General features: G+C 47.0%; 1 long non-coding RNA gene across 1 annotated transcript; it reads right to left on the bottom strand.

The window, feature by feature from the left end:
* Positions 1 to 12,502: 12,502 nt before the first annotated feature.
* Positions 12,503 to 15,353, bottom strand: LOC135285203 (uncharacterized). The gene is made up of 4 exons (XR_010350180.1): positions 15,326 to 15,353; positions 14,779 to 14,798; positions 12,842 to 12,909; positions 12,503 to 12,776 (listed from the first exon to the last, which is right to left on the bottom strand). It is a non-coding gene; the product is annotated as an uncharacterized LOC135285203 (long non-coding RNA).
* Positions 15,354 to 15,939: the final 586 nt, after the last annotated feature.

Genomic DNA, 15,939 nt, shown 5'->3' with positions numbered 1-15,939 from the left:
GTGTGTAGAGGCTGTCTGAGTGGGGGGGTCGCATCGAGTTGTACCCGCGTTGGAGGTGCCAGAGGGGGATATGGGCAGAGGACACGTTGAGGCAGCCCACAGCCCTCACACCGCCCCACAGCCCCCGAGCCCTCACACCTCCAATTTCCGGCCATCCCACAGCCCTCACACCTCCAAACTGAGGTTATCCCAAACCCCTCACGCCACCCGAGCCCTCACACCTCCAAATTCCGGCCATCGCACACCTTCACCTCCAGCCTTCCCCACCCCTCACATCACCTCACAGCCCTTGAGCCCTCACAACCCCGAGTTCCGGCCATCCCACATCTCCAAATTCCAGCCATCCCAAACCCCTCACACCACCCGAGCCGTCACAGCTCCAAATTCCAGCCATCCCAAACCCCTCACACCTCCAAATTCTGGCCATCCCATCCCTCCAGCCATGCCCACCCCTCACACCACCCCACAGCCCCCGAACCCTCACAGCTCCGAGTTCTGGCCATCCCACACCCCTCATACCTCCAAATTCCAGCCATCCCCACCCCTCACATCACCCGAGCCCTCACACCTCCAAATTCCGGCCATCCCAAACCCTCTCACACCATCCAAGCCCTCACAGCTCCGAGTTCTGGCCATCCCACACCCCTCATACCTCCAAATTCCAGCCATCCCCACCCCTCACATCACCTGAGCCCTCACACCTCCAAATTCCGGCCATCCCAAACCCTCTCACACCATCCAAGCCCTCACAGCTCCGAGTTCTGGCCATCCCCACCCCTCACACCACCTGAGCCCTCACACCTCCAAATTCCGGCCATCCCACACCCTCATCTCCTGCCATCCCATCCCTCCAGCCATCCCACACCCCTCACCCCCACAATCTCACCCACCACCCCACACCCACCGAACACCTCCAATTTCCAATCTCACACCTATCTAGCTATCCCTCCTCTCCAGCCATCCCACCATCCCACCCCTGTGGCAATCCCGCACTTCCTACCTCCAAGCATTTCAACACTCCAAACATCCCATCTCCCACCATCCCGCCCCTCCACGTGTCCTGCCTCTCACCATCCCATCTTCCACCCTCCGACCATCCCATCTCCCCACCTTGCATGGTCCCGTCCCTCATCTCCCACCATCCAACACCTCCCACCTCCAGCCATCCCACCTCCAACCATCCCATTCCTCAAGCCATTTCACCTCTCACCATCCCATCTCCCACCTCCACCATCCCATCCCTCCAAGCATTTCACCTCCCATCCCATCCCATCCCATCCCATCCCATCCCATCCCATCCCATCCCATCCCATCCCATCCCATCCCTCAAGCCATTTCACCTCAAACCATCCCATCCCTCCAAGCATTTCACCTCCCACCTCCAACCATCCCATCCCTCCAGCCATCCCACCTCCAACCATCCCACTCCTCCAGCCATTTCACTTACAACCATCCCATCTCCCACCTCCACCATCCCATCCCATCCCATCCCATCCCATCCCATCCCATCCCATCCCATCCCATCCCATCCCATCCCATCCCATCCCATCCCTCAAGCCATTTCACATCCAACCATCCCATCCCTCCAAGCATTTCACCTCCCACCTCCAACCATCCCATCCCTCCAAGCATTTCACCTCCCATCCCATCCCATCCCACCCCTCAAGCCATTTCACCTCCCATCTCCCACTCTCCAACCATCCCATCCCTCACCCAGCCATCTCACCTCCTCCGTGCCCTCTCAGCTGGGGCACAGACTGCTCCATCCCCTGCTCTCCTCCTTGCCTTTTGCCTTGCAGCTCTCACCACGCCCTGGGCCAACACCCCTCACACCCTGCTCACATCTCCTTACAACAGCTGTCACGAACTTTTACCTTAATCTGGCCTTTCACCACCCGGTAAATGCCCTTTGTGACACAAAACTGCTTGGCAGCCCACACCGCTTTGTGAGGATCACTCCTCTCAAATGCAGACATTAAGTGGTGAAATGTAAAAAGAACATTCTACAGTCTGTACTTGAACTGAAAGAAAAAAATAAAATAAAAGGCTTTGGTACCTCAAAGTCATCAGGAGCTTTGTCACAACTTCAGCAGAGGGAGGATCAAGCCCATGGGTGGATGCCAGCAAGAAAACAATTCTTCAGTTACCAAACCGATCAGGTTTCGTAATTTCAAAATTGCATCTTCTGCTTTAAAGAGGCCACACTCATGGGATAAATCACACCAGGACAAACCCACACAGTAAGAGCAAGTTACACCATAACAGAATGTGGCACTTGGGGATTTCTTTTTTTTCTTCTTCCTTTATGTAGTAATTTGTTTTTGGGGAACCAGGGAGCTGTAAATAACTGATGGTCAGTAAAGGCTGAAACAAACTTGAAAAAGAGGAAGCAGTTGCTAGATGTGGGAAAATACCATTGGCCATGTTACACCACTCTTGAAAGCACAGGATTTTGAGGCAAAATTTCTCTCTAGTCCTTTATTCCAGAGGCCACTGTGCAAGGAATTGAGGCAACAATTCACAGCTCTGTGGGTTAATGACATCTCAGAACCCCAAATGTCTTTAATGTGCTGGAAGGGATTCTCAAAGTGTAAACTTTGAGACTGAACATGACACTGGGCAGGAATTCAGCTTTAGGGAGTCAAAGCATCGCCCTGAAACCCGAAGTGAAAAACCATCCCAGGGGAGAGGCTCGGACACAGCAGCTCTGCCAGCCACCTCTCCCTGCCCAGGGCTGCCTCTTGGGCTGGACCTTCCCAAACTCACCGGGGTGAAAGTGATGAATCCCCACGACAATTTACATTGCCTGCTCAAAAAGAAACCCTTCAAGTGGCAGCTTGTTCTTCCCGCAGCGCTGCCACTGCCCTGCTGTTGCTCAGTATTTTGTAAGAGGCCTGAACTCTGCAGCAGGAGCAGCTCTTATCCCTGGTAATTGGTGCAGATAAGACTGCTAAGCAGCTGAGCCTGGCCTATTTATAAAAGGGTAAAACAGCAGCTCTGAGCTGGGCAAGTTCAGCAGCGACCTTGGGAGCTCTGCTTGGCTCTTGGGATGAGTGTCCCAGGCTGTGGCAGCTCCTCCCTGCAGTGACAGGACAGACAGAAGGGTTTTAGGTCCTTTCAAACATCTCCTCCCTGACACCATGAGCAGAACGCTCATCACTCCGAGCCAGGTTGTGCTTCCTTTCTCTCAGGGAAGAAAACAAAGAGAAATGTTGGCAGGAACTTGAGAAATGAGCATAAAAACATTCTGCTTTTTTTTTTTTTTTTTTTTTCCTACCGAGGTTCTCAGTTCCTAGAAATAACAGAAAAGATAATTTCACCAAAAAATGCTGCTGTTTGACAACTTGCACAGATGTGCCTGGTACAGAAGCTCTGTTCAGCCTCCACCTACACCCCAAACCTACCTCCAGCAAGGAGGCATTTCCACTGAGCAGGAAGCAATTAGCAAATTGTTTCTATTAACATCTAGCAAGGTGGAAGAACATAGTTCTTACCTCTCAACCTTAATTTCAAACAGCCTCGGATGACTCAGAATTCCTGAGGGATCACGAGAAGTAAAAAAGTGCCACCAAGCCTGAATTCTGCTGGGGATGGTGGCACGTGAACGTGACAAATAAATTATTTCTCAATGGTCACACACTGACACAAAGTCAGGGAAATGCTTTTCATTATTCAGGCTGATTACCAACACCTCCAATCGTTATGTAAATGTCATTGTCCCAGTTTTGAGGCTGAGCTACATTAACTGACTTGCATAAGGGTTAATAAATCTGAGTGATGGGGAATGTTGGCCTGATACCCAAACTCCATCCCCAGATCATCTCTGGCAGTGTCAGGGTAGGTCTGAGAGCAGCCAGGAAAGGAAAGTTAGGTGAGAGAAGTGGAGAGATTTTGAAAAAGTCTGACATGAGGAGGAATATCAAAATATGCAGCCAGGAAAGGAAAGTTAGGTGAGAAAAGTGGAGGGATATTTAAAAAGTCTAACATGAAGAAGAATATAAAAATCTGCAGCCAGGGCTTACCTCTTGTCTCTAAGCAGGATGTGGAGGAGAGAAAGATTTGAGATTCAGCTTGGGGTGTTTGGGAGGTGCTCTATGTCTCTCCTGGAGTGTGCTTTTCTGCCTTTAAAACAGATAAAATCAGCTGCTCTCCTCTTTATCAATCTTATCAAGACTGCAATCTCCCTGACACAGGAAATGCATCATTGCATGTGCCCCAGAAGTGTTCAGAAACGGATAGGTTTTCACTTGTATATAAAAATAACTTTTAAAAACTGGTTTACTTCTCACACCATTTCACTGTTCCCAGGAAAACTGGTGAATTTTTTGAGGAAGGACCTTGGTTCACAGCAGACCTTGATTCTTTTTAGGAAAGCAGCTTGATAAACTGGAAAATGTAAAAGCTTCTGGTTGCTTCATTTTGCAGATGCTTCTGCAGGCACACTCCTGCAGCACTGGATTTTAAACCAATTTACCAGAGAGATGTGCAGCCCAGAGGAATGAATTCTGATTTTTGTAGGATCCCTCTAAAGCCAAACACCCCTTAAACTTTTATCAGGCTAAACTTTCACGCTGGCAAAGTTAATGCTGTCTGCAATACTGGGTGGGTAAACTGGGGGAAAACCTCTTGGTTTGCTATAAAACACCTTTGCTTGGGGAGGTCTGGGAACTGCAGTTTGCTCCTGCACCAGTGCTTCCAGCATTTATGGCAGGAGTTCAGGAAAGATGGCAGAACTCCTCACAGAACTCCAGCTCTCAGTATTTCAAATAAAAGGGCTTATTTCTATCACCTGGATTATCACCAGAACTATGAAACAGAACTGTGAAAGATGTATTGTAATGAGACCCACGAGGAGGGGTAATTTTAGATTATTGGCTTTAAGGCATTTAGAGCATGGTATATCAAAAGCTGATAGGCCAAGAAACACTTATAATGTAATTAGGAAATAGTTAACTCCTGATTGTGATGAGTAAATTATAATATGTGCATTGTCTTACCCTTCACATGAGACTGAAAATGGAATAAAAGTTTTTCAAACACCTCTCAGCTGCCCCATCCCTGGGTCAGGAAATGTATTATTGTCTGACAAATTGGTGCTTCTGTGAGGAGCAGGTAACTCAGCTAACCCAGCAAAGGTGCAGTGGGATTTGGGAGCTGCCAGGCCCCACACTCTGAGTTCTGCAGCCACACTCAGAGCTCAGAGCTCATCCCTGTGCTGCAATTCCTGCTTTTCCAGGGTCCCACGAGGGGTGATTTTACATTATTGACTTTAAAGCATTTACAGCATGGTATAACTAAAACTGGTAAGCCAAAAAAAACTTATAATGTAATTAGCAAATAGTTGATTTCTGATTGTGATGGAGTGAATTATAACATCTGTAGTGTCTCACCCTTCACATGAGACTGAAAATGGAATAAAAGTTTTTCAAACACCTCTCAGCTGGTCCAGAAAAGGGCCAATCCAACACCCAACACCATCACAAACTGCTCAAAGATACTGCAATTGCCACTCCAGCTCGCAGGTGGCCCTCGATAGTGGTGGGACTGGTTGTTCTGGGGCCTTTCCTTGCCAGAAGTCACCCAAGCCGAGCGAGCAGATAAACAGCCTGCTGTGAGAAGGGAGGAAGTTGGGTCACCAGCTTTCATCACTGCCCAGGCCTTGAAAACAGCCTGAGGAGTGACAGCAGAGTGAGAGGATTCCTTTTGTTATCCTGTGTGAGCAGGCCTGGCAGCTGTGGGACGGGCTGAAATAGCAGCAGGCACGAGCTCAACAGGTGACAGGAAAAGCAAAATGGCCAAACCCTGTTTTTGTTGCTGGCAAGGGAAAGAATTATCACTGCAGGCTCTGTACAGGTGTGAAATACCATGTTCTTGTTCCAAAGGGAATAAAGATAGTGGGGGGCTCATTCTTTTTTTTTTCTAGGCTGCCACAGCAAAACCTTTTCCCAAAGCAGCTGGCTCAGCAGGACCAGAATCCTTGGAGCACTGCAAACACATCCATCCTGCAGGGAGGCTGGTCCTTGTTAGCTCACCAGGAGTTAACACCAATTTCTGCTCTCAGAGCCTCCAGGGAGCCAATTTGCAGCTTGGTCATTACCAAAAATTTCCTTGCAGCCCTAAGACTGTGCAGTTTTGAGAGCTTTGTTGTCCCCAATTAGCAAAGTCACTGCCATCACCTCGCTGTGTGGCTCTGCTCCACTGCAGTTGTTGGCTTATCAAACACTCCACCCTGGTATTAAACTCTGGTTAAACCCCCCTCTAAACAATCCAGGGATTTAAAAAGCTGCTCATCCTCTTGTAATTGAGGCTCTTTATTCCTTTGACCTTCAGGTTTGTGCTGCCCTGGGAGTTGTTTGATAGCACAAGAGAGAATTCTGACCAGTGACTTGATATCACCAGGACACTTAAAAAAAAAAAATTAGTTTTCTTGTTGAGAAACCTGAAATCTCGATGGAAGATCTTCAAAAGTAAGCGCCTGAATCCAATTTGCTGGTGAGGATCAGATGGAGCTTTTCACTCCAAGAGGAGAGTCAAACTAAGGCCAGTGCTAACACACTGGACTGGAAGAGACAGAATTAAGGCTTGGAAAAAGTCTCTGCAAAGGGAAAAATTAAATCTAATTCTAAAAACAGAAACATCCAGTTGATATAATCAGAACAACACAAATGCAGAGGAAATCAGTCTGGAATCCAGAAGCTTCAGCACAAGGTAGGATTAGTTCTGAATATGAGCTTTACATCACACTCTTGTGACTGTCAAAAACAGAAATGAAAAGAGACTGGTCTCTGCCAACTTCTGCTTCATTTGCATCAGAATCCTCTATAGCCCAGCATTATTAACTTCTTCTTTTCATGTATTCAACTCCCTTGTATTTTGCAGATGCTCAGATCACAGATGCATTTGAAAACCTTCCCATTCACCCCCTTTGTTCTAATTCTCAGAAAGGTGCTGCAGATATCCTTTGCCTCTGCACAAAAGGAAATAAACCTCCCCAATACCCCATATTAAAAGAACATCCTGCACTGTAGTTAAATGATCCTTTTTCTTCATAGAAAAGAGCAGGGTAATTTTTCAGATGAAAGAATGACACACTCAGGAGCTCTGCACCTGCATTTACAATAGCCTGGGTAAAATTACTGGTCCTGCTGCCTCAGACAGAAGGCTGAGAGTCAACTGTGGCCCCCAGTGAAGCCTCTCCTTTCCCCAAAACATTTTAGTAGAAAAAGTGCCAGAAAGAAAAGCACCAATGTGTTCTGGTAGGACTGGTTTGTTCTCATGGTTACTATTAACTCAGACACACATTTACCTTCCCTCTTCACCCACAGAGGATGTTCCTAACCCTGTGGCCAGGCAGGTAGTTTAAAAACTGCAAAAAAATCACCCAAGAATCATCCAAAACAACATCCATGCACGCTGCTCTCTCCCAGCAGACCTGCCTCCACCTCATTCCCCTTTCTTAACTACCTCTTCCTTCACATTTGTGCTTTTTCTGAACCCAGCAGATTCCTTTTCGTTTCCTGCCATTTCCAATTCCTCCCTGTGCTGCTGGAGAACAAGCTTTCCATCATTCCCAGCGCTCCCCACTCACCAGCACAGATCCTGGATCCTGTTTGTCCTTCCTGTTTTGTCCTGAGCATCACCTGTCGTGAAAGCAAGCAGGTCAGCGACCTCAGGTTTACAAATCCATGGTTGAGCAACACCCAGGCACAGGAAAACAGAGCTGGGGGATCCCTGAGGGGGTCACACATCCCTCAGGCTGGCTTTTATCCCTGTCACGTCCTGCTGCAGTCACCCCACAGGATTGGGGAATCCCTGGGGAGCTGATACATCCCTCAAGCTCAGTTTTATCCCTGCCACGTCCTGCTTCAGTCCCCCCACAGGGCTGAGGGATCCCTGGGGATGTCACACATTCCTCAGGCTGGGTTTTATCGCTGTCATGTCCTGCTGCAGTCACCCATAGAACTGGGGGATCCCTGAGGAGGTCACAAATTTGGGGATCCCTGAGGAGGGCACACACCCCTCAAGCTCAGTTTTATCCCTGCCACGTCCTGCTGCAGTCATCCCACAGGATTGGGGGATCCCTGAGGGGGTCACACATCCCTTAGGCTGGGTTTTATCCCCGTCATGTCCTGCTGCAGTCACCCCTCAGGATTTGGGGATCCCTCAGGAGGTCACACATTTGGGGGGTCCTGAGGAGGGCACACATTTAGGCGACCCTGAGGGGGTCACACATTTGGGGGATCCCTGGGAAGGTCACACATTTGGGGGGTCCTGAGGAGTTCACACATTTGGGGGACCCTGGGAAGGTCACACATTTGGGGAATGCCCAAGGAGGTCACACATTTGGGGAATGCCCAAGGAGGTCACACATTTAGGGGGTCCCTGAGGAGGCCACACATTTAGGAGGTTCCTGGGGAGGTCACACACCCCTCAAGCTCAGTTTTATCCCTGTCATGTCCTGCTGCAGTCCCCCCACAGGGCTGGGGGATCCCTCAGGATGTCACACATTTGGGGGATCCTGAGGAATTCACACATTTGGGGGTCCCTGAGGAGGGCACACATCTGGGGGTCCTTGAGGATGTCACACATTTAGGGGTCCCTGAGGGGGTCACATACCCCTCAAGCTCAGTTTTATCCCTGTCAGGTCCTGCTGCAGTCCCCCCACAGGGCTGGGGGATCCTGAGGAGTTCACACATTTGGGGATCCCTGGGAAGGTCACACATTTAGGGGACCCTGAAGGGGTCACACACCCTCAAGCTCAGTTTTATCCCTGGCAGGTTCTGCTGCAGTCACCCCTCAGGATTTGGGGATCCCTGAGGATGTCACACATATGGGGGGTCCCTGAAGGGGTCACACATGTGGGGGTCCCTGAGGATGTCACACATTTGGGGGATCCCCGGGGAGGTCACACACCCTCAAGCTCAGTTTTATCCCCGTCAGGCCCTGCAGCAGGGCAGAGCTGCTGTGAGAACGGCAGCAGTGCCCTCTGCTGCTCCTGCAGCACGCAAAGCTCCTCACCCAGCCTTTAATTAAGGTTTTAATCAAGCTCAGAAGGTTTTAAACATCAGAGATGAACTCTTCCCCTGAGCTCAAAACGCTGCTCCCATCACCTCTGTGAGCACAGCCAGCTCAGCTCTGTCTTTCCCAGACAATTCCCTGCAGGACATTTTGAGATCTGTTTGGAACACACACACACACACACAAAAATTGGGTTTGAGACTCCTTTAAACATTGGCTGTCAAGATTGATTAGCAGAGAAAAAATAATTCCTCCTCATCGGCCTTCATGTCTATAAATGAGTGCAGAAATTCACATTTCACCCTGTGAAACCTAAGAGGGCCAGAAGGATGTGGCAGGAGGTGCTTTGCAGGTTTACAGAAATATTGTCTGTAACTATTCCCTGACAAGAGCAGCTGTCCATCCCCTAAGCACTGAAATAAAGTCTTATATAAATAATTTATTGGGGGAATTATGCTGTTTGCTCAGCAAGCGGCCCCTCAGCATGTGTTTTAGGCTACTCCACACCCCAAAAATCCACTGCAACCAGTGCCATAAATTCAATATATTCCATATATGATATATATTATATATATATCATATATAATATATATAATATAATATAATATAATATAATATAATATAATATAATATAATATAATATAATATAATATAAATATAAATATTAGATATTATAGATATTATAGATATTATACATATTTCTATATTCATAATTTCTCCTCTATTTTCCCAGCCTGTGTTTTGGTGTCTCTCTTGCCCTTGGGCCAAGGCTGGATGTCCACAAAGACCCTTCCATGTCCCTCGGGCATCACTGGACCAGTTCCCCGGCCGAACTGGGCGCCGGCAGCAGGTGGCAGCAGAAGCTGCAGCCCCGTTCCCTTCACGGCCACCTTTTCCAGGAAAAAAGCAGAATTTTGTCCCATTATCCATCAATTTGGAGCGGTTTTCCCGCTCCTGATGGGATGATATCTTGCCAAAGGAGTCAAATACAGCAGTTATTGATTGGTTATCGATGAGCAGCATCTGGTCTGTGTCAATAAAAACGTCCCAGCACGGGGCAAAGTCCACAGCTAAAAAAGCTTCTGATGGACTTTGGGGTCTTATTCCCTACACCTCCTATTTGTTTCCTGCTATAAAATCAGGAAATTCAAGCACGTGCTGTCAAACTTCCCACTGAACCCAAAATTTCAATGTAGGCGATCAGAAATTAAATTATTTTGATATAATGAAGCTGATGGTTAATTACACAGTTATGACTAGAGGCTGGAAGCCAGCCCCCAAATGTTACAAAAGCCAAGAAAAGCAGAATTTGATGCTCACAAGCACCTGAACACTCATGCAAAAATTAATTTTTTCCTTAAATAATATTTTTATGATATTTTCTATATAACTATTTTTATATATTTAATACTATTCTATATTATAATATTTTATAAATAATATTTTAAATATTTTTCTAAATAATTGCTCCTAAATAATTTCTAAATATTTCTTTCTAAATAATTGCTGTGAGTTGCTGCTCAGTGTGCAGGCTCTGCTCAGGATCCCCAGGCTGGGTTTGAGCCCTCCTGCAAGGCTGGGATCCAAATGAAATTCAGCACCCCTGTTTCACCCTGGACCCTAAAGAGCTCTGGATTAACGGTGAAGTTGCTGATTTTGGGACATGGGAAAGGAGGGAGAAGATCCAAGGTGCTTTCCCATGCAATGCAGTTGCCCAGTTATGTAATTTTTCAATTATTTTATGGTCTGGCCTCCCTCCACAGGGCCGGGTGTCCACACAGAAAGGGAGGAAATCCTCCCAACCACCCCCAAAAATCAGCACTGAGGAGGAGGAGCTGAAACTGCAGAGGATGTCCCATGAAAGCTCAGCCAGACACAGCCCCTGAGGTGATCTCATTAGAATAAACTGTAAAATTAAAATATTTGTGCTGTCTCTGGCTCACACCCAAATGTATTTACAGTTACAGCAGTGTGATGAAATCCTCTGGGAGGTTTTGCCTTTTCAGATGGACAGACACGGAGGCATTGCTTTATCAAATGGGCACACACAGGATTACTGGATTTCTTTAAAAATAATTACTTATTACTTTAAAAAAATTACTGTATTTCTTTAAAAAACTAAGAAAGTGGTTGAGGTGAAGAGGCTTCTTTGCAAACTTCCCCCTGCAAAAGCAAATATTGCCAATGCTGCTGTTTCAAAATGCATAATTCAAAATACAAAAGGTAAATAGGTAAGTTCAGTTCTTCGGAAGCAGCACGAGGCCAGCAGGGTCTGGAGCTCCTGGCAGAGGTACCACCAGCCTGGACTGCCTGCTTCCCATCCAGAATGCTCCAGATTTTAATTGATGGGGCTGGTTCAGGTGCCAAGACCTGACAGGGTAATTTGGACTCTGAAGGTGAGTGCAGCTGACACGCCATAAAACAGACCCAAGAGCTCGGATTTATTTTTTTTTAGTGGAGAAAGATAAATTAGCCCTGTTAATTCAAGCTCTACAACTCCATGAGGGACTTTCACTTTCAGATCAGAGCGAGGTCAGAGGCTGCCTGGCTCCCATCTGGTATTTCTGGTTAAGTTACTCCTGGTGGAGAGAACAGTGACAGGCTTCAAAGAACAGGAACGATCCTTTTGCCTATGAAAGTTTAACCTCCGGCTGTGATAAGCTGCTCCTTGAGGTCTATCTGTAATTGCTCCATTTCCTGCCACCAAGGCTGATGCTATCACTTGATTGAAAGAAGCCTTGGGAGGTGGGAGGGAGAGAGAACAGCTCCAAAGGATCCTTTAGAATTCCAACATCACCTTTTAGAGCTGCCACTGACAGACACCAGCCTGGCCAGGGAACCTCGTTCCTTTTTCTCCTTGCTGAATGTTCTTGGCTCTCTGGATTTCCTCAAGAGCTCGCTCAGAGCAGCTCTGTCACCTGGGCCAAGATCTGCCAGGATTTCAGCACGCAGTGGGTTAACCACACGTCTGATGCAAGAGGCAGATGAAATATAGAATTGTTCAATTAAGTGATGCAGTCATCCTTGGCAAAGCTCCCAGATCTCTCATTAGTGCAAACTGGTGTCCATCACTCCCAGAGCTGTCAGCCCCTGAAGACTCATTGTTCATTCAGGGCTCAGATCCCCAGCAGGCAAAGAAGAGCAGCTATTTTAGCAGTCAAACAGCTCCAGGGCTCTGAAAAACCTGCAGGGACCAGGGGGGAGGTGGAACTCGTGCTCTTCAGAGCTCAGGGTCTCACAGCTCCTCTCCTCACCTGCTTTTTGTTGCTTTCAGGGTGGAAGGAATTGTTACATTCCTAAACATGTGAAAATCACAGATCAGTGTCAGGCTGAATTTTCAGTGATTCCAGGAGGGGGATGCCTTCAACTCCAGCTAACACCATCCATTGCCATTTTTTATTTTCCTATTGGAAAATAAAAACTCATCTTATTGGGGATGAACTTTGGCTTCCCAAGGTGAAGTGAAAGACCCTCAGGTATCAACAGGGAATTCTGAGCACCTTCTGTGTGGAAGAGAACACAGAACAAAATAACTCAGTGTTACAAATCTTTAATTTGTAATTAAATGTAATTTAATTTGTAATTTTAAATGTCAGATGTTGTCTCCCATTCACTCCAAATCCTGTCTGCTTCTTCCCACTGCACTGAGCAGCAGCTCCAGGCAGCCACGGATCAGGCATGATTATTCCCACTGGACCTTCTTTCAGTTTTGCTTATAATACCCCAGGAAGTAAATCAATAAAAAAAGATAAGGAACTCTGGTGAAAAATCAATGGAAGTTGAGATAAATATATGCAGTTACGTGTTTTCCAGGATGACTCACCCTGCCAAGCACCCAGGGTAGGAAAGGAGCTGCTGCTGCTGCCTACTGCTCCTCACTCAACAGCAACCCTGGCTGTGCAAAAGAGAGAAAAAACCCTAAATATTGGAATTCTGTACATCTTAAAATACGTTTGTTTTTGTAAACGAGGCTTTGGAATGTGTGTGATGGTTCTGTCAAGGTGTGTGTGACAGCAAAATCCAAATTTGCACTGCAGAGGGACTTCCCTGCCACAGCACAGGGCACCAGGCTGAGATCAGCAAGAGCTCCCTGCCAATCAAAATATCTTCATTAGCAGCTCCAGAGCCTCATTCCTACCTGAGGCAGGGGAGGGAGGCTGAGAAGAGCAGGGATTCTCATCAGGGCATGGCAAAAAATGAGGGGAGCTCAGGAATTCTGGGGAGAGGGGCTGGACAGAAATGCAGGGAATCCTTTCTAATAAAACTTGGTTTTTAAGTTGTCCAAGAGCCCCTGTCCAGTTAACTCTGGCTCATTTTTAACCTCTCCATCTTCACCAGCTGAGATTTTTTTACATAAAACACTGGGAAAGAAAATCCCTGCAAAAGTAAACATCGGGAAAAAGCTTGTTTTGTTTGCAAGGCCTTATGGAAAAATCTGCAGCCGTTCAGCGGACCCTGGAGGCGCAGGAAGGAGGGGTTCCGTGGGCAGGGACGCGAGCTGCAGCCAGCAGCGCTGGCTCACACGTTCCTCCTGCACTGCCCATTCCAGGGGCTCTGCACCGGCAGATGGAGCTGCACCGTTTGTGCTTCCCCACAGCATTCCTGGGAACTCAGCGTTTTCCCATCTTCACTCCCTTTTTTAAATTTTCCTCCCCCACCCTTTTAAACAGACTTTTCCCTCCCTTATCTATTTGCCTTTTAAAAATCTGTTACATCAAATAAACTTTTCATTTTGCACTTCCAGTTCTCCAGACAATTCCCTCCTTCCCTCTCAGGGTCAATCACGTCTCGCTGCACTCAGCCACAGCAAATGGCTTATGAATAATTAAAGCAGGAAGATTCTCTTTGTTCTATTTTATGACAAAATTGTCTTGGGTTAAGCCAGGAATTTCTTGAATGAGTATTGAGCAGGGCCTGTATTCCTGAAGGGTGAGTTTGGAGCAGCCAGCTCTCTAAACAGTGAGAAGTTCACTCAGTTTTTATTCACATTTCTATGGCTTGTTTTTCCCAGCTAAGTGAAATACTGGATAATTTTACCAATGCAGTTACTGTTCCTTATTTAAAAATACTTATTTTACATTGTATTGTAATATTTTTAGTATTGGAATAAGAAGAAAAAGCTGAGCAGCCTCAGAATGATTCAATTTGGCTTTCCTTTAATGAACTTACTTTGAATAGGCCCAGATGACCAAAAAGAAACAGCAACTCCTGACCTGGGGGCTCAAAACTGATCAATATTTGAAGCTTTCCTGCTTCCACTGAATTGATTTAACCCACAGAGTGAGGGCTACAGGAAGAAACTCTTCCCTTGTCTGCACCACCAGGTTACAGAATGAGCAGGGGGAGTTTGGCTCCAGCTGTGGCCAGGAACGTGCCAGTCGTGTCCCATCTCTGCCAGAAATGACAACTGCAGCTTGTCCCAGCAGCATTCCCTGCAGCCAGGGTTCAACTGGGCTGGGCTCAAGGGCACCGGGGACAGGACAGCCCCAGGACGGTCAGGCACAGACAGCAGACAGAGCAGGAGTTTTGGAAGCCATCAGGTGAAAGGGAGCACAGCACTGATGTCGGGAGCACACGTGAGGCAGGCAGGACAGCAGATGGCTGCTGCCACCTCTGGGACCTGCCATGTGCCAGGGCCATCCCCAGCAGGAGGGACAGGGAGTGCACCAGGCATCCTGGCTCCAAGAGGGAAACTGAAATCTGGGGCTTCATTCTTGCTCACCCAGCCCTGAAACAGAACAAATTCAACTCTGCACGTACCTCAGGAGGATCCTTCCAAGCTGGAATGCAATGGAAAAAGACAATCCCTGAGTGGCCTGATGGTTAAAGCAGAGGCAGGCTCAGAAATTACATGAGGAGAAGAAAAAAGAGAACAGCACCATGCAAAAATAGCCAGCTGCTGTTAGAACTTGTTCATCAGCCCCTTCTTTTCCTCCTTCCCCTCCAATGTGAATTCATGCTTACACCTACACCAAGAAGTGTTAATCACAAAAGCACACGGGCTCCTGCCTTGCTGCAGACCAGGCACAGAGCTCAGCACGGCTGGCAGGTTTTATTCTTCTTTATTTACTCTGCCACTTCCCAGAAACCAGATTATCCTATTTTTAGCTCCTATAGGGCATGATTCAATCAGTCATTTTAAGTGTGTTTCACAGCTGATTTAAAACACTCCAGGGGACTTCATGGTCAAAAGGTAGAATGCTCAACTCAATCTTTTTTCTGCTGGTAGTAGAACCTCAGATCTTTTATTTAATTCATGAAGAAATTAAAGGCCTTGAGGGGCACAGAATATGTTAAAGGTCTTAACTGAAGCTCCTGGGATTGAGAAATCTGTTGTGTCTTCCTTCACCCCTTCCTTGAGAGGATTCCAACCCCATTCTCACAGATTTTGTGTTCTCAGGTCATGGAATCTGAAGCAGAAACACGAAATTAGCACCAGAAATTCACCAGCAGCTGGGGGAAGCTGTTGGGTTTTTTTTGAGCCACATCCCACAGCTATCTCCAACTCAGAATCTTTTCAAAGCCCACAGGAGGAGCTTGTAGGTAAGATCACATATATAATTTTGATTTGGGTATATCCTAAAATTAAGGGCATTCAAAACTCAAAGTTTTGGCCCAGACTCCAGAGCTGCTCCCTTTGCACACCAATTTTTCTCCAGTAGCAGCTCTCTGAATAACCAAACACACAATGAGAGATGTTTAAATCAAAGAAAAATTCGTATTTAACATGAAAATGAGAGTAGTGAGAGGCAACTGCACCTGTTTGGATTTCAAATAAATCCCAAAGGGCTGCACATCAGCCTCCTGGCACAAGTCACTGTCCTGGCAGGTGTTTTACTGCCAGCACAGAGATTGAACACAGGGATTGAGATCAAGGAAGGTAAGACAGATCATTGATTTTATTACAGAGCAGAGTCACAC

This window comes from Passer domesticus, chromosome 22, assembly GCF_036417665.1.
Source record: "Passer domesticus isolate bPasDom1 chromosome 22, bPasDom1.hap1, whole genome shotgun sequence".
NCBI classification, from domain to species: Eukaryota; Metazoa; Chordata; class Aves; order Passeriformes; family Passeridae; genus Passer; species Passer domesticus.
This window is presented reverse-complemented; position numbering and strand designations above follow the sequence as displayed.